Source organism: Salvia miltiorrhiza, chromosome 7 (assembly GCF_028751815.1).
Source record: "Salvia miltiorrhiza cultivar Shanhuang (shh) chromosome 7, IMPLAD_Smil_shh, whole genome shotgun sequence".
Classification (NCBI taxonomy): Eukaryota; Viridiplantae; Streptophyta; class Magnoliopsida; order Lamiales; family Lamiaceae; genus Salvia; species Salvia miltiorrhiza.
The window spans coordinates 42,517,372-42,540,046 of NC_080393.1; the positions used below are offsets into that span (position 1 = coordinate 42,517,372).

Consider the following 22,675-nt stretch of genomic DNA (forward strand, 5'->3'; position numbering starts at 1 on the left):
TTGTATTACATGCCTTATTCATTGTACTCATGTTACACGAAAAATAGGGGGTCTCACTGGAGCGCGCCCCTATATATATATATATGAAGAGGTTCTAATAAAAACCTCTATTAAAATGAAAACTAGGAACTAATCTCAGCCTTCAATTTTATTTAACATGTGGTTAAGATTTATTAGAAGTGATTTGCCGTTTTTCTTTCTTTCTTTATACTTAAGAGGATAACAATCACTACAAGAAATCAAGGGTTTTAGCCACACATTGATGTGTGGCTAAAAATGTACTTATGTGTGAATATTGCTTTTTACCCACACATAATTCTAGATATGATAGAAATGTACTTATGTGTGAATATTCATTGCTTTTTACCCACACATATCTAGTTATGTGTCACATATTATGTGTGGCTAATATTTTTTGTTAATTTTCCACGTAAGCATATAAGATATTAAGAGTTCAACAAGAAAATAATTTAAAAAATAAATGTGAGTAAAAAAATTTAGCCACACATAATTAAATGTCATTAATTGTTTAAAATTGTCTAATGAAAATACCTACACATATTTAATTATGTGTGGATATATTGTCACACATAATTATGTGTCACAAATTATGTATGGCTAAAACTTCACATTTTTGTAGTGAATGTAATTTTCTTAATTCTAGATATGATAGTGGCCTATTATTATGGGATTGGGTATCAATTTTTGCATTATTCTTTTCTCTTTTTTTTTTTATCCGCTTATTTCATCTATTTTGATTTTGGGGTTCTAATAATAATCATTATTTACTTATTGTTATTATATTTTTGAAATTTCGTATGGCCTACGACAATAGATTATATGCATTTACGTTTGTACTACAATGCAATATATATTGTGTGCAACTTCAATATATCTATTGTGCAACTTCAATATATGTAGCATCTAATATACCTTGTGTCCAACTTCAATATACGTCGTGTGCAACTCCAATATATGTAGTATCCAATATACCATGTGTGCAACTTGAATATACATCGTGTGCAACTCAAATATAATCGTGTGCAATTCAAATATACGCCGCGTGCAACTCGTGTACACGTCGTGTGCAACTCCAATATATGTCGTGTGCAATTCAAATATACGTCGTGTGCAACTCGTGTACGCATCGTGTGCAACTTGAATATACCATATGTGCAACTTTAATATACGTCGTGTGCAACTCCTACAATTAATAATAATAATAATAATAATAATAATAATAATAATAATAATAATAATAATAATAATAATAATAATAATAATAATAATAATAATAATAATAATAATAATATAATTTTGTTAATTAAATGCAATTCACTTTTTGACTTTATCATTAATAATTTATATTTAATTTGACATCAGTTATTTATTATTAACTTTTATATATTAAAATAAAATTAAATAAAACAAACATGACCAAAGGATTGAGAGAGGCTATTCTTTGATTGAAATTAAATTTGATTTGCTTAAAGTTCGGTCGGATTTATTATAAATGTAATACTGGTTATTACCTTTTTACCCATATCAATTAAAAACATAGATAATGCGGTTAAATTTGATGATCTACATGATCCTTTAACATTGAATCCATACCATTGATCTTCATTATATGTATGGTATAGATTGGTTCTTATTTCTCATTTTAAGGGAGGTTTTTATATTAACCTTACCCTATATATATATATATATATATATATATATATATATATATATATATATATATATATTTACACGTGCTGGGTTAAGCTAAAATAAGAACTAGTTTTAGCATATAAAATAAGAACCAATATCAGCCCTTAGATTTATAAGATCTAATGGCTTCAATTAATCCAAATTTTAAGTACTAAAATTAACGCCACTTTAGAATAGGATAGATTGGTAATTTCAATACTTAATAATATCTTATTCCTTATTTATGGGGATTTCACTAATTAATTGTATATTAGTTACCATATCTAATCAAATCTACAAAATTCAATATTAAACCTAAACATAAAATAGTAGAAACACCAAAAATCAAATTCGTATGGAGCACTCTAGTACACGACACTGTAATCTTCATTTTATCATGTCTTTTTGGTTTATTCAACACGTACTAAATCCTGTTGTAGTATCGAATTCATGTGCTACATGTGTTTAATTATCGTATATTAGTTGGAATTCACATATAACCTTGGTTACGAATTCATACAAAGTAAATAAATATATTTATCATTCGTTTTAAATTTTTTAAAAATTCATACGATGATACTCTAAAATTCATCCCATGTTAGACATCTTACACTTTCGTTATTGGACTAATTAACATGAATTATTAACACGAATTAGACATTAATATGTATGAATTATTCAATATGCCCTCAACATTAAAGCATTATTATTACCCATGTACTAAATTTAAATTATTTTCACACATGAACGCTATGCATTATTACAATAAATTATAAATTAATATGCATGGATTAAATGCGAACCATTTCATTTTTTTAACACAAACAATTTCACAATTTAATGCGAACCATTTCACAATAGTTATTAAACGAATAATGCTAGAAGTCAATGTGAATCAATTCGTTAATTAACTGCATGAATTCATAGTTAATTTGACAAAATTATTTGTTGTAAGTTATTAAACTGCACGAATATATGTGGCTAGTATACGAATTTTATGTGTATAAGACAGGAAGAACATCAGATTTGGTAGTGTGTTACGTTATTGCATTAATTTTAAAGTCATTTACATATTGTTGTAATAGAATTTTACTAATTCCATATCAGGCATTGCAAAATTGAGGTTCATAAGAGTGCCAATATAAAATTAACCATATGATGAATATGATGACTATGATGACTTTGACGAGAGTGTCAATGAAAAATACACACATCATCCAGAAAATGAAATAAAATAATTCACGCCAACCATGAAATTTATTCATTCACACAGTAAACTGAAATCCAAAATTTTATTACGTGTAATGTCTATGCCAAACCCATCACTAAACCACATTTTCTTTCCCCACGCATTGAAATGTTGGTCCTCACACGAGGACAGTTCTGCAAATCTTCGGCTTCATATTCACCAGTGGCGCACACAATCTGCACATGATTGGAAAGCATAATTAACTGGTGAATTTTACAGCCCTATAATTAACATTACAGTAGCCACGCAAATTCGTGTCCACAAACATAATATTCACACACAATTTGAAAATATTCATTTAGTATCCACATAAATGTAAATTGTTTCACACACCTGTGTAGTCGATTGGTTACCAACATCAACAATCTTTGATGCATGAACACCATGAGCATGTTGTTTAATGCAAATGAAACAAACACAACCAAAAAAGAAAAAGAAAAACCACATATCATTAGTTGGTGATTCATAAATAGACCTAACTCTATGAATATATTTATGAAACTCAACATAAAACACAAAAATAAAAACAAAAATCCATTCAATAAACCTTTGCACTTGACCATACGTGCTCCCCCACCAGCAATCACAGATCTATCAACCAAAACACCCTGATATGGAATTAGTAAAATACTATATTAGAACAATCTCTAATGACTTTAAAATTAATACAATAATAATTTTTTAAGAAACAGAAAATAATCTCTACTAAATTTCACGTAATATGTGATAAAAATTCACAACAATATAATATAAAATACCACCGGTCCCGTATCAAATCCCATGAAATTCAATGAACGCTCATATCAAATCTCACCGGTCCGACTAGCCTTAGTTTGTGCCATCGCCGGAACTCCGTAAACAGGGTTGATATGCCCGAAAATAGTATCGGATTTAAGTTTTTGCCGCTTCAACTATTTCGTCGCCTCCCTTCTTTTTCCTTCAAAATAGTAAAGAGAGAGTGAATCGATTCCTAGGGTTTAACTTGATTTAGGTAGATGCATCAAATTGCACTGGTGATTCGTATCCCAAGTTTTTAAGCTATTTTTCTATCTGAATCCGACAACTAGGGACCATGAAAAAATAGTACACACACACCAATTCCTTTTAAATCCAGTCTTCGTTCACACCCCCAAAAAATGCAGAAACCTTGGAAACCTATTTAAGAACGAAAAACAAGAAATCCCATGAAATACAATGAAATTACCCGTCCGACCAGGCTTGGTTTGTGCCATCGCCGGTAGTTCGAAAACAGTGTCGCAATCACCGAAAATATGCGTCGATTCGTCAAAATTCGCCGCCTCAGCTCTTTCCGACTTTTCCTTTCTTTTTTTCTAAGAAAATTGAGGGGATAGTGAATTTGTTTTGGGTATATGAATTAAATTCCACCGGTGCATCATATCCCAATATTTTAGCATTTTTTGTGAGATTCTTTCTTATTAATTCACGCAATACTCGATTGATATCCATAGCATGTAGTGTCAATCAAATCAAATCTTCCCAGTGAAATAAATTAGGCGTCCATCTCGGAATGAATCTGGTTGGCCATTTGGAAAGTAAATAGACGATTCCAGATATACCCTCAGCCGTGTTTTGAGTGTGAATTAGTTTGTTAAATAAAATGAATCTGTTGATATATTATAATTTTGATCTCAGCCGTTAATTATATAAAGATTTAAGGTTCAAAAAGGTTCTTAATTTATATCTTAGGGGAAGTTTGTGGAATAACCACTCCCTACACGTGCCTACTTAAATATTTGGACTTTGACATATTAAATTTTGGCAAATGGATATTGGCAAATGGACATTTATAAAATTTGTTCTATATTGGAAGATTTTTTTTGAGAGAATATATTGGAAGAAATTGAGTGAACTTGAGTATTAATTTCTTAAGGTGTCCGTTTTCACATAAATTTTATTATCTGTGTTATTATCCCTATATGTTGTTTAGTATGATGTATTGAGATTATATAAAGTTAATAATAGTTATAATTAAGATTTGTATTACATATACCACCTCCATAGGTGTCATACATAATCTCTCAAATCAATATAATATTTATGAACTTTTTTTTAAGTAATATTTTTGGACTTTTAATTTATAAATATCTCCATATTTCGTATTACTTCTTATCAAATAAAATGTTAAAATGTCATAGGTATTATACACCTTAATCACTCGTATCAAACGAGCCCCTAATGTATAAATGACATAAGTTGCATCATCAACATAACTAGATGTAGGAAGATTAAGCTTTCGAAAAGTTAAGATATCATTGTTTCAAAAAAAAAGTTAAGATATCATTACGTACATCAGTTTCACATTAGTACATTCAATCTGAAGATTTCCTATCACGTTCGTGAGATTGTGATAAATTAGTTTACGATTTATTCCACAAATTAATATAGCACTTTAAACTCGAGATATATATTTTAGGCTTTTGTTTCTTTCACAAAATTCATTTTGTTCTGCCCTTTTTTCAAGGAAAACAAGTCACATACTTCTTAAAAGTGTGCAATAGAAGCAAATTTTAGTAGATCTAAATCTAAGGGGGTGTATTCGTTTCGGATTTTTATAGATTTCTGCAGACTTTTAAAATACGGGTGTATTAGTTCAAGACTTTTAAAAGTCTTTTAAAATCTGGGTGTATTAGTTCAAGACTTTTAAAAGTCTTTTAAAATCTGGGTGTATTCGTTAATCTACGGACTTTTAAGTTGGAATGATTTTCATGGATTTTGTTCAAAAAATAGTCACAAACAAATCCGACCACACACCACGAGAATTCACAAATCTGCCAAAATCACGCGCTCGCTGGGTTCCAGCGCCCGCGGCAAAGAAGCCAGCGGCCGCTGGACCCAGCGCCCGCTCATATATATATATATATATATATATATATATATATATATATATATATATATATATATATATATATCATAAGGCCAGCGCTGGGTGTCCAGCGCTGGCTGAATGCTTTGGATATCTCTTTCTTTTAGCATTTCTGCTGTGTTTGAACTCGGGAAGATATTTAGCTTGGGATGTCTACTTTTTACTACTATATGTTATTACCTGAGCATACAATTGTTGACTTCGTTGAAAGTGATGTTTCTCTTTTGTTGTTATTGCATTTTTTTCTTCTTCTAGTTTTGCAGTTGGTCATATGAATGAAGTCTGCTTTTAATCTCTCTCCTACTGACATACTGACAACTACACAAGTTCCCATTTTGAGATTCCAATAATTTCAAGTTTCAATAATTTGCATGGATATGGAACAAGAGTCTGAATCTGTTGATTGGAGAGGGAGACCTTCCAAACCTACTCGCCATGGCGGCATGACTGCTGCTCTCTTCGTCTTAGGCATGCATCTCATGATTTCAATTTCAACCCCCATCATTTATCCAATGAATGAGTTTTATATATGTTTATGTGCAGGGCTTCAAGGTTTCGAGATGATGGCAGTAGTCGTCGAGCTCTCCGGCTTCATCCTCCTCTCCGTCCAAGCCCACGTCCCCGAGCTCCGCCCCCCCGCCTTCCAGGAGGCCTTCGGCTACAAGGCCTCCATCTTCTACGGCGCCCTCTACCTTGTCGCCCTCGGCAGCGGCTGTCTCAAGCCCAACATAATCTCCCACGGCGCCGACCAGCTCGGCAAGCACCAATCCAAGAACCTCTCCACTTTCTTCAACCGGCGGTATCCAGCGCTCGCTGGAACCCAGCGCTTGCTGGGTATCCAGCGATCATGGGCTCCCAGCGGGCGCTGGGTTCCTCTCTACCGCCCGTTGAATCCCAGCGCTCGCTGGATTTGTGGATTTCAAGTCCGTAGAAATCACGTCAAATTCTTGGTAATTCATTAAAAATCCGGTGAGGAATTTATTTAAAATCATGAAGAATCTGAGAGAATTCTATAGACTTTTAAAATCCACGGACTCTTAAAATCTACAAAAATCCTGAACGAATACACCCCCCTAAGATTCATTAATTAGTTTGACTAGTACAACAAATATATACAGATTATAAATCATATGTACGTATAGGGATTGGATCGATCTTGTAATAACTACTCCTTTCATAATACTAGTCCAGTCCATTTTTAAATATATAGTAGCATTTGCACTCGTGCAACACACGATTTTTTTTTATATTTTATTATATATCTCGAATAAAAACTGATTATAATTTGATTATTATATAAAATTTCTAAATATAATTAAAAATACTATAATTTAAGATAAATATATTTTAGTTTAATATAAAAATAATAAAAAATAATTCATATTAATAAAAAATGATATTGTGAAAAAAGAAAATAATATAAGTTAAAAGATAATTGAAAAAAAATAGATTTATTCAAAAAAAGAAGAGAGAGGAGAGAGAATTTTCTTAAGTTTTAATCTTTAAATAAATATAATTTTTATATTTTGAATCCAATATTTACATAACATATTGTCATGATCTTTAATTTGATATGCATATCAAATATTTTATAATTAGTCGAATTTCACAATTTTAATAAAGAAATAAAATAGAAAAATAAGAAGTTAAAGAAAAAAAAAAGATGTGTAACTTATGAATAAACCTTCAATTTTATTCTAACTACAAAATTGTCACTCAATTTTGAAATTGATAATTGAAAACTCCCTTTTTAATATAGTACTAGCATTTGCATCAGTGCAATGTACGGGAAATAATTTTTATTTTTTATATTTATATAAATTAATACTAATTTAATTATTATATTTATAAATATAATAAAAAATAAATTTTAATTGAATATACTTAAATTGAATATTAAAAAAATAAAAAATAATTCACAATTATAAAATTTGATATTATGAAAACAAAAACAAAAAATAAGTTTAAAAAATTAAAAATAAAATATTAATACAAAATAATTAAAAATATATTTATTCAAAAAAGATGAGAGAGGAGAGAGAAATTTATAAAACTTTAATATTTAAATAAATTTAATTTTTACATTTTAAATCAAATATTTTCATAAAATATATCATATTAAAGCTCTTATCGTGATCTTTAATTTGATATGCATATTAAATATTTTATAATGAATCGAATTTCACAATTTTGGAAAGAAATGTAACAACAAATAAGAAGTTAAAGAAAATGAAAATAAAAAGAAAAATATATAGTTTAAACATAAACCTTCAATTTTATTATAACAACAAAATTGTCATTCAATTTTGAAATTAATTTGAAATTGATTTCAAATTGGAAACTCCATTTTTAATATAGTACAGATAGATATATAGATTTAAATTTGGATCACACATGCAATTTGATTACGTGGCGCATTAAGCACGCAATACGTGGCAGATGCTTTCCAAAGCCTTACAAGATAAAATACATGGAGAGGCAAAATAAGAATAATTTAAAAAAAAAAAAAAACTTAATTCCTCCGTCTCATAAAAACATGAACATTTTGTCATTTTTTACCGTCTCACAAAAACACGAATATTTTTATTTTTGTACAGTACCTCACCACAATTCCTTTACTTTTTTGCTATACTTTTCATTAAGTGAAACCCATTTTCCGCTCACAATACATTTTTATCTAATATTTATTAAAACCCGTACCACTTCCAAATATTCATGTTATTGTGAGACGGAGGGAGTAATTTTTTTTTGTCGAAAATTCATTTTTTTCGCACGGCCGCCATAAAAAATATACATATACTGTACACAAATATGCATAAACATAAACACAAAATAAACAGAAAGTTTGATAGAAATATGCATGAGAATATATATGACCCGTCACGTGCCTTTGGTCGTTGGTTACCTGACATGTCGCATATTGTTATGCATATATGTGTTTATGTATATGCATATTTGTGTTCAGTTATATACATATCACTATGCGACACCATCAGGTAGCTCTTGCCGCTGGTCACCTGACGGGTCGCAAAGTACTATGCATATTTGTATGTAATGTTATGCATATATGTGTATGTATATGCATATTTGTATTCAACTATATACATAACTATGACGGCGACGAGCAGCAACGAGAGGCACCTGAGGTTCGCATATTAATATATAGGGTTAAGTATCAAATACGCCCCTAACATAGAGGCCCCTATCACGTATAGCACCCTATATTTGACTTGGGTTCAATTAAACCCCAAAAGTTCTTAATTTGGTGCAATTAAACCCTCTGACCCAACGGCCATTTAACATCGTTAGGGCAGAGGGTTTAATTGCACCAAATTAAGAACTTCGGGGGTTTAGTTGAACCCAAGTCGAGTATAGGGTGCTATACGTGATACGAGTATCTTCCTGTCGACCGCGGCAGTGACAAACTTTTTCCTCGGAAAGGTCATCCCGGCCTTGGGCACCAGCGTCCCTGTCCATGTGTCGCACCACAGCATCGCCATCCGATCGATGCACTACTACAAAAATTCACATACATAACACCTCATACATAATGGTGTTTTTCTAGAAATCGTTATGTATGAGCTTATTTTTGATAAAAGACAACGGTTTTACAGAACTCCGTTACCTATGTAGTGTTATTCATAAGCATAGATAACGGTATGTATTAATGCATTATGTATATATATGCATTATGTATGAGCGTTATCTATTAGTAACATACATAACGGTATTATCAAACCGTTAAGCCAACCGTTATCAATGAGCGTTTTTTTATAACGGTTATTTTAACTGTTATATATGAGCGTCTTAAAACTGTTATTTATTATTTTTTATATTTATTTTTAAATTTAATAATATTATACAAAATTAAAATCCTGATTACCTAATACACACAAAGAAAACAGTGAACAAAAAAATTGAAATCCCTCTTATCCTAGCGACGCCTCTCCCAAAACCCTAGCCTCCCTGACCTCGGCGACCGCCTCCTTCCACCCCGGTGCAGCCGCGCGGCACCGTCTCCTTCCACCCCCCCAGCGACGCCTCTCCCAGAACCCTAGCCAACATGACCCGGGTGACCACCTCCCTCCACCCGGTGCAGCCGCGCGGCTCTGTCTGCCTCCACCCCGGCGAGGGAGAAGTCGATCTTTTCAATTTTCTGAACATGGAGATTTCGTTGAATTCGATTTGGGACGAATTTAGGGCTGCCGATTCGAGGTTTGCTGAGCTGGCGTTGCATTTGGAGGGGGGCTAGGGTTTTGCGATAGGACCCCTTGTAATGCTTGATTCAGTTTATTTGCTCGTCGAATAATAATATACAGAGGATTGCGAAGATGGTGGATTTCATCTCGTCCAAGGGGAGATTTTTGGAGAATGTGGGAGGATTCAATTTTTTCAAGTTCTCGTTGCTGGAGAAGCTGGCGCTCCTGTCGGAAGCTGAGCTTAGAGAGGCTGGTTTTGGGTATAGGTAGACTTTGATTTTTAGTTTTGTTTGAAGTTTATGTAGTTACAAGTTCTGGAATATCATGGGAGTCAATTTTAGTTTGCTTATGCATCACATATTTCTTGATAGATGATTCCTATTTGTGCTTTGAAGAGTTAATTGGTGTAGTCTTGCTAGCTAGTTACTGGAGTTATGGAAATCTTGATTGTGGTTTCATGATATGTGATTTTCCTTAATGATTGCAGCCAAAACTCAAGAAAGTTTTCTTCTTGGTAATCTTGACAGTTAAAATAAATTTTGTCGCCTCTTCGATAGAAAAGAGTTGAATGTACAAGGAGCTAAATATATTGTTGGCACTGTCGCGGCTTTGCAATCAAAACCTGTAGGGGGTCTGGAGTGGCTTGCTTCTCTACGTAAATTAGATCTTCAAGGGGCAACTGGTGGCCTATCTAAAACTTTTGAAAACATCTATGTCCATTTGTACGGAATGTAATCAAATGTTTTCTTTCCCATTTTATTTTTCTTTAGGAAAAAAAATGGCATTGTTGCTATAGTTCACGTAGTGTATGAAAGGTTGAGATTGATAGTGCTTTTAATTTTATTGCATAGCTAGACTCTAAAATTATTGGATTCTAATTTCTTTTGGCTCCGAGGAGAAAAGTTTTTCTAACTATTCAATCGATGGAAAAAAGTGATATAAGTTGAATTCGCGTAGCTTCTTTCTCCAACTATGTGGGTGGTCTCAGTTACACATTGCAAATTGCTACATGCTGCAAATCTGTTTTTTAGTTGACTTGCTGCTACAGCCTGGCTGAGATAAAATTGTTGAGACCTGAATTCAAAAACCGATGCAACATATGAATATGTGAGCATTTTGAGAGGCGTCATGCTTAAAGAATGAGAAGAAGAGGGGTCATGCTTAAAAAATGGTGTAAGCACTCATTTTCGTGTGAGTGTTTATAGATGTGTTTTTCTGTCTCTCTTTATGCTCCACACACACACACACATGTGTGTGTATATATATATATATAGGAAGAGGTTCTAATAAAAACCTCTGTTAAAATGAGAACTAGGAACCTAATCTTGACCTTTTAAATATTAGATTCAATGGTTAGAATTTAGTCAACAAAAGAAACTGTGCATCTATTATATTTTACTGTGCACTTAAAAAATATGCAATTTATGCAATTGAAACCAACAATGCAAAATACTCAAGCAAATCGAAATTGTGCATCTATGCAATTGAAACTGTGCATCTATGCAATCGAAATTGTGCATCTGTAGTTTAATCTCAGCCCTCTATTTTATTTAAATCAATGGCTTTAAATTGGTTCCTAGTTTTCATCTTAAGAGGGGTTTTTATATTAACCCTACCCTATATATATATAGGGTGTGATTCCATGGCAACCACCTACTTAGATGGAGAATAAAGACCATATCATGATCATTGGGTCAATCTGAATCAAGGGTCAATATAATTTCATGATATTAATTTTCGTGTAATTAAATATTGTTAAATTGCTTATATTTGGCTGCTGAAGGACAAATAAGTAATACTCCATTTCAACGAATTTAGTATGTTCAGCAAATCACGTGAATTCCTCATCTTCTATTCTGGTGTGATTCAATCTGATAGGATGGATCAAAATTGTAGGTTTCATTAGTATGTTCATTTGTATATTCATTTTCTATTTCAACGAACATATCAATGAACATTAGTATGTTCATTTGTTTTTATACGAACATTAGTATGTTCATTTGTTTTTATACAAACATATCGACGAACATTAGTATGTTCATTTGTTTTTTATACGAACATACCATCTCCCTCTCACATACCCACATTCAGATCTCTCTCCCTCTCGAACTCAGCCACCACGACCTTCCTCTCTTCCCAGAGACCTGATCTATTTCAACGAACGTATCAATGAATATTAGTATGTTTATTTGTTTTTATACGAACATTAGTATGTTCATTTGTTTTTGTACGAACATATCTACGAACATTAATTAGTATGTTCATTTGTTTTTATACGAACATACCATCTCTTATTGTTTTTACTCAGAACTCACCTGGACTCGAATTTTATATCAATAGAAACCTCTTTGAATCTAGTTTAATTTAAAAAAACGTATGTTGAAAAACTCCAAGTAGTTTAAGAGATATGACCATTTTTCCACTGTTTACTAGCTTTGGCAGTTTCAGGCAACCTGAAGTTCGGATTTTTGAAAATAAGTAAATGTTGTCGAAATGATCTCAAATTTTATATGTGTATATCTAACACATATATCTTCACACCATAAAAAGTTGAGAAGTAAATCTGATATGACCCTTGCCGATCAATCGAACACCACGCAAACGGAAGACTTGAAAAACGAACAGAAGATGGAATCCCAAAACCTCTGAATCTAACCCACGAAATGATTTAGGCGAACGGATCCCTAAACCCCAACGTGAAGTTGACGCAGCAACTCGGGGACGCTGAATGACACCCGACGAGGGTTGGTTGACTCGCCGTTACGTCGATAATTGAATTCGTCTTGGAATAATCAAGAGGAATTCAAAATTCTCAAGAGAGAGATAAAACTCACAAGTTTGTTGATAAAAGTAGGCTGAAAAATTCGTCCAACACAAAGCCTTATATATAGGCAAAGTAAAGACTAAACCTAACTTGACTAACAAGCAAAAGAATCCCTAATTTCGAAATTCACAAGGCTGCCAAACAAGGCCCTTATTAATTCGAAAATAACAGAAGCCCTTTAAACTAATGGGCTGCGAAAATAACAATACTGAAATAAATAAATGAAGTCTTCAAAATAAATAAAATCTTCAAGCTTCGGCCCACTCACACTTGATGATATTAATTAAACTTGGGCCGACTCCACCATCTCCAATGGGTCTCTTCAGCAACTCTTGAGCCCACACTTCTTGGACTAAGCTCATCAAGCTCTCCTTGAACTTCTTGGCTCGTGCTCTTGTAACCGGACCAACAGGAACATGCACCGAGTCTTGTCCTAACGAACCTTGAGCTGCATCAAAATCTCAACAGATGGTTACTGAAAGAGATGACTTAAGTGTCTGCCATACGAAAGTTCCAACAGAAACTGGCAGTGGAAGTCTTGAATTTTAAAAGGGTAGTAAATGAAATTCAGATGACTTGAAAATTTTCATGAATGTTCACCACAATCCTATCTATACCCCACAAAATTTCCAAGATTTTTGAGAAACAGGACTTCATCGAAACAAAGGCTTCGGCTCACTTTCGTCTATGTGAGCAAGAATACACTACAAGAAAATGCGGCTCTAACGACCGAAATTTCGGTCGTTAAAACCCAAAAATCGGTCGTTAATATTTTTAACGACCGATTTAACGACCGTTTTTTTCGGTCGTTGTTTGCATCGTCGCCCGAGTTTTAACGACCGTTTTTTCGGTCTTTAAATTTAACGACCGATTTTTTATTTTTAACGACCGAAATTTCGGTCGTTAAAAAGAGAAAAAAAAATAAAAAATATAAATAAAAAAATTATTTTTTTTTATTTTTTTTAAATAACGACCGAAATTTTATTTTTAACGACCGAAAATTCGGTCGTTAAAAATTAATAAAAAAAATATATTTTTTTATATATATATCTTTGTATCCCACAAGTATTTTTAGTGTATTTCTAATGTATTTTGACCTTAATTGCATACCATTTAACGAACTTCCCAGTAGGTCACCCATCTTACTTGTGCTCTAAGTCAAACACGCTTAACCTTGAAGTTCCTTTCGAGTAGTCACCAATAGAGAACACTCGTATTATTGATATATATAGTACCTATTAATTCATTTAAACTCTAATTCAATATAAAATATCATTAATCATTCATAACCTTATAATATGTCGAGATAATAACTAAGATTTGTGGTGTCGGCGAAACATTGACGATAAATATACGATCGAATTTAAAATAATAAAAAATTAATATTATCATAATTAAAAAAAGAAAAGAAAATATGAGTATGAAAAATAACAATCAAATATACAACAAAATCAATATTAAATCAAATAATCAATATTAATAAAATTAATATTTGAAAAATAATTTTATTATTTTAAAATAATAAAATTATTAATATTTTGAAAATAATGAATCTAATAATTTAGAAAATCTAATAAGTCTAATAATTTATTATAATAAGTCTAATAATTTATTATAATAAATCTAATAATTTATTATTATTTGCAAATAATATCACATTTTTATTAATAATCAATATTATCTATTTTTATAGAATAATATTATGAAAATAACAATCATTTTCAAAATATTCTCTATAATTTGAAAATAATAATTAAATAGAAAATTAATAAAAATAGTTAAATATTTATATATATATATTTATATATAATCAAAAAATAAAAATAAAAACGAAATTTAAAATTTTTAAAATTGAAAAAATAAAATTAACGACCGATTATTCGGTCGTTAATAAATAAAATAAATAAATAAATAAAATAAAATAAATAAAAAATAAATAAAAATAATTTTAACGACCGAAAAATTCGGTCTTTAAAAAAAATTAAAAAAAATATATTTTTTTTATTTAAAAAATATTAAAAAAATAAAAAATAAATAAAAAAAAATTTTAAAAAAATAAAAAATAATATTAACGACCGAATAATTCGGTCGTTAAAAAAAATTAATTTTTTTTAAAAAAAATTATTTTTTTTTCAAAAAAAAAATAAATTTTTAATAAAAAAAATAAAAATATATATATTAACGACCGAATTTTGGTTCGTTAAAATTAAAAAAATAATTAAAATATAAAAAAATAATTTTTACGACCGAAAATTCGGTCGTTAAGAAAAATTAAATATTAAAATATTAAAAAAATAATTAACGACCGAATTTTCGGTCGTTAAAAAATAAAAATAAATAAAAAATAAAATCGGTCGTTAAACGGTCGTAAATCGGTCGTTAAGGCCGCAAAATTAACGACCGAAAATTTTGGTCGTTAATTTCGGTCGTTAAACGCGTGTTTTCTTGTAGTGATAAAAGCTGTTCGCCGGGGGTTTTCCGATCGTCGTTTCGCGATGGTGTTTAGCCGTGAAGGTCTACGGCTTGGTTGTCCTTGTGCGAGGTAGATCGGGCTACATGACGGTGGTTTCTCGATCCCTTTTCGTCGTAGGGAGAACGAGAAACGAATGTCATAAGTCGGCCGGTTGCTATGTCGAGAAATCAATGTTGCTACTGAGCCGTGCCATCACAGGAGTTGCTGGCGGTTGTGTTCTAGAAGAGGGTGCGCCCCCCACCGTCGACTGGAGGGCGAGGAGGGCGGCACAGTCGTTGGAGAGATCTGAGGCGGCAGTAGGGGAGGAGAGGACGTCCAGATTTCAAACCCAAATAATAATAAAAATCAATAGTTGATATGAACATAAATAATTGAATGAAAACCTTCTGTATATTATCGTAACTAGCGTATCAGAAATATTAAGTTTCTAAAATTAAATAAGATTTGATTGATGTTAATTAAGGGATTATGCGGTTATGATTATTATGGAATGACAATTATAACCTTGTGCCACATCTAAAATGAATGTAAATGGATGAATCTGATTCGTCCAGATCATGTAAGATCAATGAACAGGATTTGGTCTCTATTCTTTGTGCAGATGATGGTCTCTATTGAACCTCTCCCTATATATATATATATATATATATATATATATATATATATATATAGGAGGGCTAGAATAAAAACACTCTTAAGTGTATAAAATATAAATGATTTTCAGCCCTTAGATCATCAAGATCTACGGTTGATTCGTAACCCTGTTGGATGAATTCGTGGTCCTGAGTTCGAATCCCAAAGGTAACAAAAAATTATTTTTCGCAATTCGTAACTCTGTTGTATAAATTCATACGTGTTCTACATAAAATTCGTACATTAAGAAACGTTTATATTTTATACACTTAAGAGTGTTTTTATTCTAGCCCTCTCCCTATTAGTGGTGCCGCCGGTTCAGGAACCGCCGGTTCCGGACCCAAACCGGCGGTTCAGGGTCCGGAATCCGGCGAACCTTGAACCGGCCCGGATGAAATTAAAAGGGCCGGTTTTCTGACCCTGAACCGGCGGTTCCGGGCTTTTTCGTTTTTTTTTTGTATTTTTTTTTATGAAATTAAATGATTTGTGATGAAATTTCAAAATTCTAATTCAACTTAAATCTTAAAATATATAATATAAATGACTTGTGTACAAAATTTAATGATTGTGATGAAATTAAATGATTTATGTCATATTTTTTTTCCTTTTATGCAATTAAATGATTTATGTCATATTTTAAAATTAAATGACTTGTGTTGAAAATTTATATTTTATGAAATTAAATGATTGTGAATTTGTGATGAAATTTCTAAATTTTAATTCAACTTTAAATATAAATTATAAACATGTGTTGAAATCGAAAATATAAACATGTAATAGTTTTTATGTCATATTTTTAAATTAAATGACTTGTGTTGAAAATGTATATTTTATGAAATTAAATGATTTGTGATGAAATTTCCAAATTTTAATTCAACTTACAATATAAAATATAAACATGTGTTGAAATCGAAAATATAAACATGTAATATCTTTTATGTCATATTTTTAAATTAATTGACTTGTTGAAAATTTATATTTTATAAACATGACAATTAATATATTTTTTACATAATATTTTGTTATGTCATCTTAATTCTTTAGTAATGCTTGTGCTTTTTTTTTATTATTATTAAATGACTTGTGTTGAAAATTGAAATACAATAAAAGTACAATAATTCTAACACATTGAGTCATTGACAATCAAAATAATGCATAAAACTTGAATTTATTCTATGTATACAAAAAATATTATAAGGATACAAATTACAATCTTCAAAATTGAATAAGTAAACAAACTAACACTAACTAAATAACTAATTCATTACAAGTTTACAATAAATTCCGAAAGAGAGTTGTCTAACAGGGGGGGAAAAAATTTAAAAAATTAAGGGCTTGAGCTCAATTTTAATATAAATATTAAAATTGAGTGGCCTACGTATCTTCATTGAATAATGAAGAATCAAAGCCCACGTAGTTCTTTTACCTTAACTTACCTAATCGTAGTCCTCGCCGGGCTCGGATCGTTCGGACTCGGTGAATTCATCGTTTGGGCTCTCGTCGGCTTGATCCCATTCATTCTCTTGTTGTCGCAACTCGGCTTTGGACCAATCATCAAGCAACATGGTGGCTTCCATGTTTCGAGGATCCATGGTGCTTCTTCTTTCGTCCAAGACAAGCCCACCAACGCTAAATGCTTGCTCGACGGAGACCGTGGAGGCCGGGACCGCGAATAACTCCTTGGCCATGGTGGCGAGTATGGGATATTCCCTCTCGTGGGAGGACCACCATCTCAAGACGTCAAATTGTATACCACCTACAGACTCGAAAGCAAATGTACTAGACAAATATATATCTAGCTCGTTAGTAGTATAGCTCCTTTGTGTATTCATAAATGAATAAGCGGCTTGAGCCCATTCGTTTTGATCAAAACTACTTCCTAAGGTGGAGGAGCCATATTGACCTTGTGAACTAGAAGTGCCACTTGAAGAGTATGAGGGGTTTGCAAGCATATATTTTTGTTCGTAGTCATTAAACAAAATTCTAAGTGTGTTATCTATTCTATGTTTAATATCATCTAAGTTGGGAAGGTACCATTCTAGCATTTCATTGTTTCCTAATCTTGACTCATAGATTTCTCTAAAGGCACCATAATAAATTTCTAATAGACGATAAACACCACCAATTTTCATAGAAGGATCTAAAATCTTAGCAATTAAAGAAACATCGGGAATTTCAAGAAAATATTTAAGCCACTTAATGATCATTTGATATGATATATCCTTCAAATCGTTTCTTTTATAACAATCATTTAAAGCAATACCAATAAACATGCAATGTTCTAAAACTTTAATACTAGTACAATAATAAACACCGGATAAATCCGTGGTAGCATTTTGAAAAACCTTTAAAAGTTGAAATAAACTACCACATTGTTTCCAATAAGAGGGCAATAAAAGCAAGTTAGCCTCGGGAGTTACTCTAAAAAAATCACATAGATGCTCAATATGTTCCATGGTAGATGCAAGCATGCCAAATGTTGAATTCCAACGTGTAGAAATATCTTTAACAAAATTTGTATATCGAATTTTTTTGTGACGACAATATTTTTGCCATTTTTTGCCAATAGCGGCTTTTCTATGCAACATATTAACGGCTTGTCTAATGGGATCAACAACATTATTAATAAGAGTATAAGCATCTTGTACACATCTATTTAAAATATGACAAATACAACGAGCATGAAAATACCTACCTTCAAAAGAGGGTGCGCACGCGGCTTGTAACTCGGGAATGGAGGCGGTGTTGGCGGATGCATTATCAAATCCAACCGAAAATATCTTGTTTAAAATGCGATACTCATTTAACACAGAAACAATCAATTGAGCAATATTAGTAGCATTATGTGTTTCATTGAAATCTCTAAATGCAATTAAACGTTTTTGAATTAACCAACATTCGTCAACCCAATGACAAGTAATACCCATATAAGAATATCTTTGGAAAGAATCACTCCATATGTCGGAACATATAGAAAAATTTTGCTTTAAATTCTTAAAATATTTTCGTAAATCACGTTTTCTTTCTTCGGCTTGTCGCCTAATATTTTTGCACATAGAAGTTCGACCAATTTTTTTGGCGGCCGGATTATAAGCATTTTTCATAGTATGTTCAAAAGTAAATTTATCGGCATGCATAAAAGGCAAATGCTCCATTGAAACATAACGAGCCATGTAATCTCGAGCATTTTGTTGGTCATATTTCCATAAAACATTACCTTGTTCATTACCTTGTCGTTCGAAAGCTTCGGGATGTAGTTGAGTTTGAGTTGTATGGATTCCAAACTCGACAGTGTGTTGCGCTGTCATGTGCCTTATGAGGGTGCCATAACCCCCTCCCGCTTTCCATTGATAAGTAGCGTTGCAATAGTTGCAATAGGCAATGAACCTCTCGGGAGCATTTGGAGCATCATTTGGATGTTTAGGAGCGAGTTCCCTCCTAAAATGTTTTATGAAAATGTTAAAAGAAAGTGTTTTACTCTTACCCTTACCCTTACCTCTAGTGGGAGGGATTTCCTCCTCAACGTTGTGACGTGCTTGGTCGGCTTCCTCCTCCGCCTCTTGTTGTCGAACTCTACGTGCATATTCTTCATCCTCCGCTTCTTGAAGTTGTCTAGCATATGCTTCATCGGCAGCCTTCCGGCGTGCGCCGAATGGTCCTCGTTCAACTGGAATTTTCACCCTTCTCCTAGAGGATGATGATGGTACTTGCACATTTTGAGTAAACTCGGGAGAAGTGGGAGTGCTATCAATATCTTCTTCGTGGTCGACATTGATAGACTTGCCACGGTTACCACGACCATGAGACATGATAACAAATAAACAAGTAGAGAAGAGAATATAGATAATAGAGGTCAGAGAATAATAAGCAAGAACAATAAAGTAAATGAGCAAGTGAGTGTAGTGATAGTGTAATTGAAATATATAATATAGTATAGTATAGTATAGTATTTAGTACTTAATAGTAGTACTGGTAGTAATATAATGTAAAGCAAGAACAATAAATTAAAGGAGCAAGTGAGTGTAGTGATAGTGTAATTGAAATATATAGTATAGTATTTAGTACTTAATAGTAGTACTAGTAATAATATAATGTAAAGCAAGAACAATAAATTAAAGGAGCAAGTGAGTGTAGTGATAGTGTAATTGAAATATATAGTATAGTATTTAGTACTTAATAGTAGTACTAGTAGTAATATAATGTAAAGCAAGAATAATAAAGTAAAGCAATTGAATAAGCAAGAGAATAGCTAAAGAATTATAGAGCAAGAGCAATTTAACAAGAGCAATAGCACATAAAGAATGGAGGAGAATTAGAAGTAGAAGAGAGGAGAGTGTAGAATTGTTAATACAATGGAGTGATTTTGAAGGTGGAAGAAGGGGGGGTATTTATAGATAAAATTGGGTGGGGGAAAATGTGAATTAGATAAAATTGTGTGGGGGAAAAAGTAGAATTATAATTATGAAAATTTGAAAAAAAAAAACAACAAAAACATAAAATTTGAAATTAAAGTGAGTGAAATGGGATGAGAATGGCCGGTCAAGGCTTGCCTAGGCGCCTAGGCGCCTGCTGCCTACCCCCCCTGCTGCTGCCCCCCTGCCGCATGCCAGCCCACCCCACCAGTCCACCACCCAGCAGCCAGCACAGCAACTCTCCTCGACCCCCGCGCCGGAACCGGCGGTTCTGGGCCGAACCGGTGGGCCGGACCGGCGGTTCAGGGTTGGGGGAAATGTAAACCTTAACCGGCCCGGATAATTGGCGGTTCGGCCCTGAACCGGCCCGTCGGTCAACGGTCCGGGCCGGAACCATTGACCGGCGGGCCGGTTAAGGGTCGAACCGCCGGTTCCGGGCGGCCCTTGGCAGCACTACTCCCTATATATATATAGGGAGAGGTTCGAACATCAAGGGCTGAAAATGGTTCCTATTTTATACAATAAAATGTGTTATTATTATAGCTCTCCCCTATATATATATATATACATATATATATATATATAGGGAAGGGCTAGAATAAAAACACTCTTAAGTGTATAAAATATAAATGATTTTCAGCCCTTAGATCATCAAGATATACGGTTGATTCGTAACCCCGTTGGATGAATTTGTGGTCCTTAGTTCGATTCCCAAAGGTAACAAAAATTTATTTTTCGCAATTCGTAACTCTGTTGGATAAATTCATACGTGTTCTACATAAAATTCGTACATTAAGAAACGTTTATATTTTATACACTTAAGAGTGTTTTTATTCTAGCCCACCCCTACATAAAAAGGAATATGTAGCATCTTGGGCGGGATGGAGGGAGTATTTTATACACTTAACAGTGTTTTTATTCTAGTCCTCCCCTATATATATATATATATATATATATATATATATATATATATATATATATATATAGGGGAGGACTAGAATAAAAACACTGTTAAGTGTATAAAATACTCCCTCCGTCCCGCCCAAGATGCTACATATTCCTTTTTGGGCCGTCCCAACGAAGATGCTACATTTCTATATTTGGCAAAAATAAGGAATTTTAAACACTTAATTAACACTAATTAAGTATTTCTTTATTACATTCTCTCTCCTACTTTATCACTTTATTACCTTCTCTTTCTTACTTTATCACTTTATTACTTTCTCTCTCCTACTTTATCACTTTATTATTACACACTTAAACATTAATCTACAACTACTTAAATCCCGTGCCGAAAAGCAAATGTAGCGTCTTGGCCGGGACGGAGGGAGTATAAATGATTTTTAGCCCTTAGATCATCAAGATCTACGGTTGATTCGTAACCCTGTTGGATGAATTCGTGGTCCTGAGTTCGAATTCCAAAGGTAACAAAAATTTATTTTTCGCAATTCGTAACTCTGTTGGATAAATTCATAAGTGTTCTACATAAAATTCATAAATTAAGAAACATTTATATTTTATACACTTAAAAGTGTTTTTATTCTAGCCCACCCCTATATATATATATATATATATATATATATATATATATAGGAGGGAGAGCTATAATAATAACACATTTTATTGTATAAAATAGGAATATCCACACATGTGAAAAAATATAATCAACCACAAAGTATTTGTATATAAATTCATGAAAAATTAATCATTAGCAGTCACTAAATTGACATTAACACATACATTCACAAACATCCAAAATCGATAGCCTAAAATGCAAACCTATCATAAGTTCATAATAACAAAATTGACAGACAAAATACAAAACGATGGCAGTAAGTTATAGATAGAAGATAATCAGTATCCATTAGGCAATTATCATTTCACTCAATAGATCTCTATCATAAAACGAATCTGATGAACATATCTAATTATCCTATGAACATAAGAGTTAAGTTGAGTGTAAATGTACCAGAAAAATGCACAATAATTCAGAATTCCCGTTGAATTTCTTCATTGTCTGTATGTTGTACTTCAAAGTTCTCGTTGCTCTGAGGCACCGACTATGCTTTGCTCAGCATGTATTCATGAATCTGAGATAAGTAAGCATGATGTTGGATTTTGATTATGGAACAATATAAGAAGAACCCAGGCTAGGGCATGACAGACCTCATCAATCAACTTTTGTCATTCAGGAGACCCAAATTTGGGAGCTAATTTGCGAGATTTAGCTGTCAGAGCTCGCCTCTCTTGCTTTGGGTAATCTAAAGATCCCAGAGCCCCATTTGGGCTGGTAGGCATAAAATGCTACC

The 22,675-nt window shown here is 32.5% G+C and overlaps 1 long non-coding RNA gene across 1 annotated transcript; it reads left to right on the forward strand.

Annotated features, from left to right (window-relative positions):
• The first annotated feature begins 9,714 nt into the window (after positions 1-9,714).
• On the forward strand, positions 9,715-10,817 carry LOC130996287 (uncharacterized). Its single transcript, XR_009092482.1, has 2 exons — positions 9,715-10,290; positions 10,512-10,817. It is a non-coding gene; the product is annotated as an uncharacterized LOC130996287 (long non-coding RNA).
• The last annotated feature ends 11,858 nt before the right edge of the window (positions 10,818-22,675 follow it).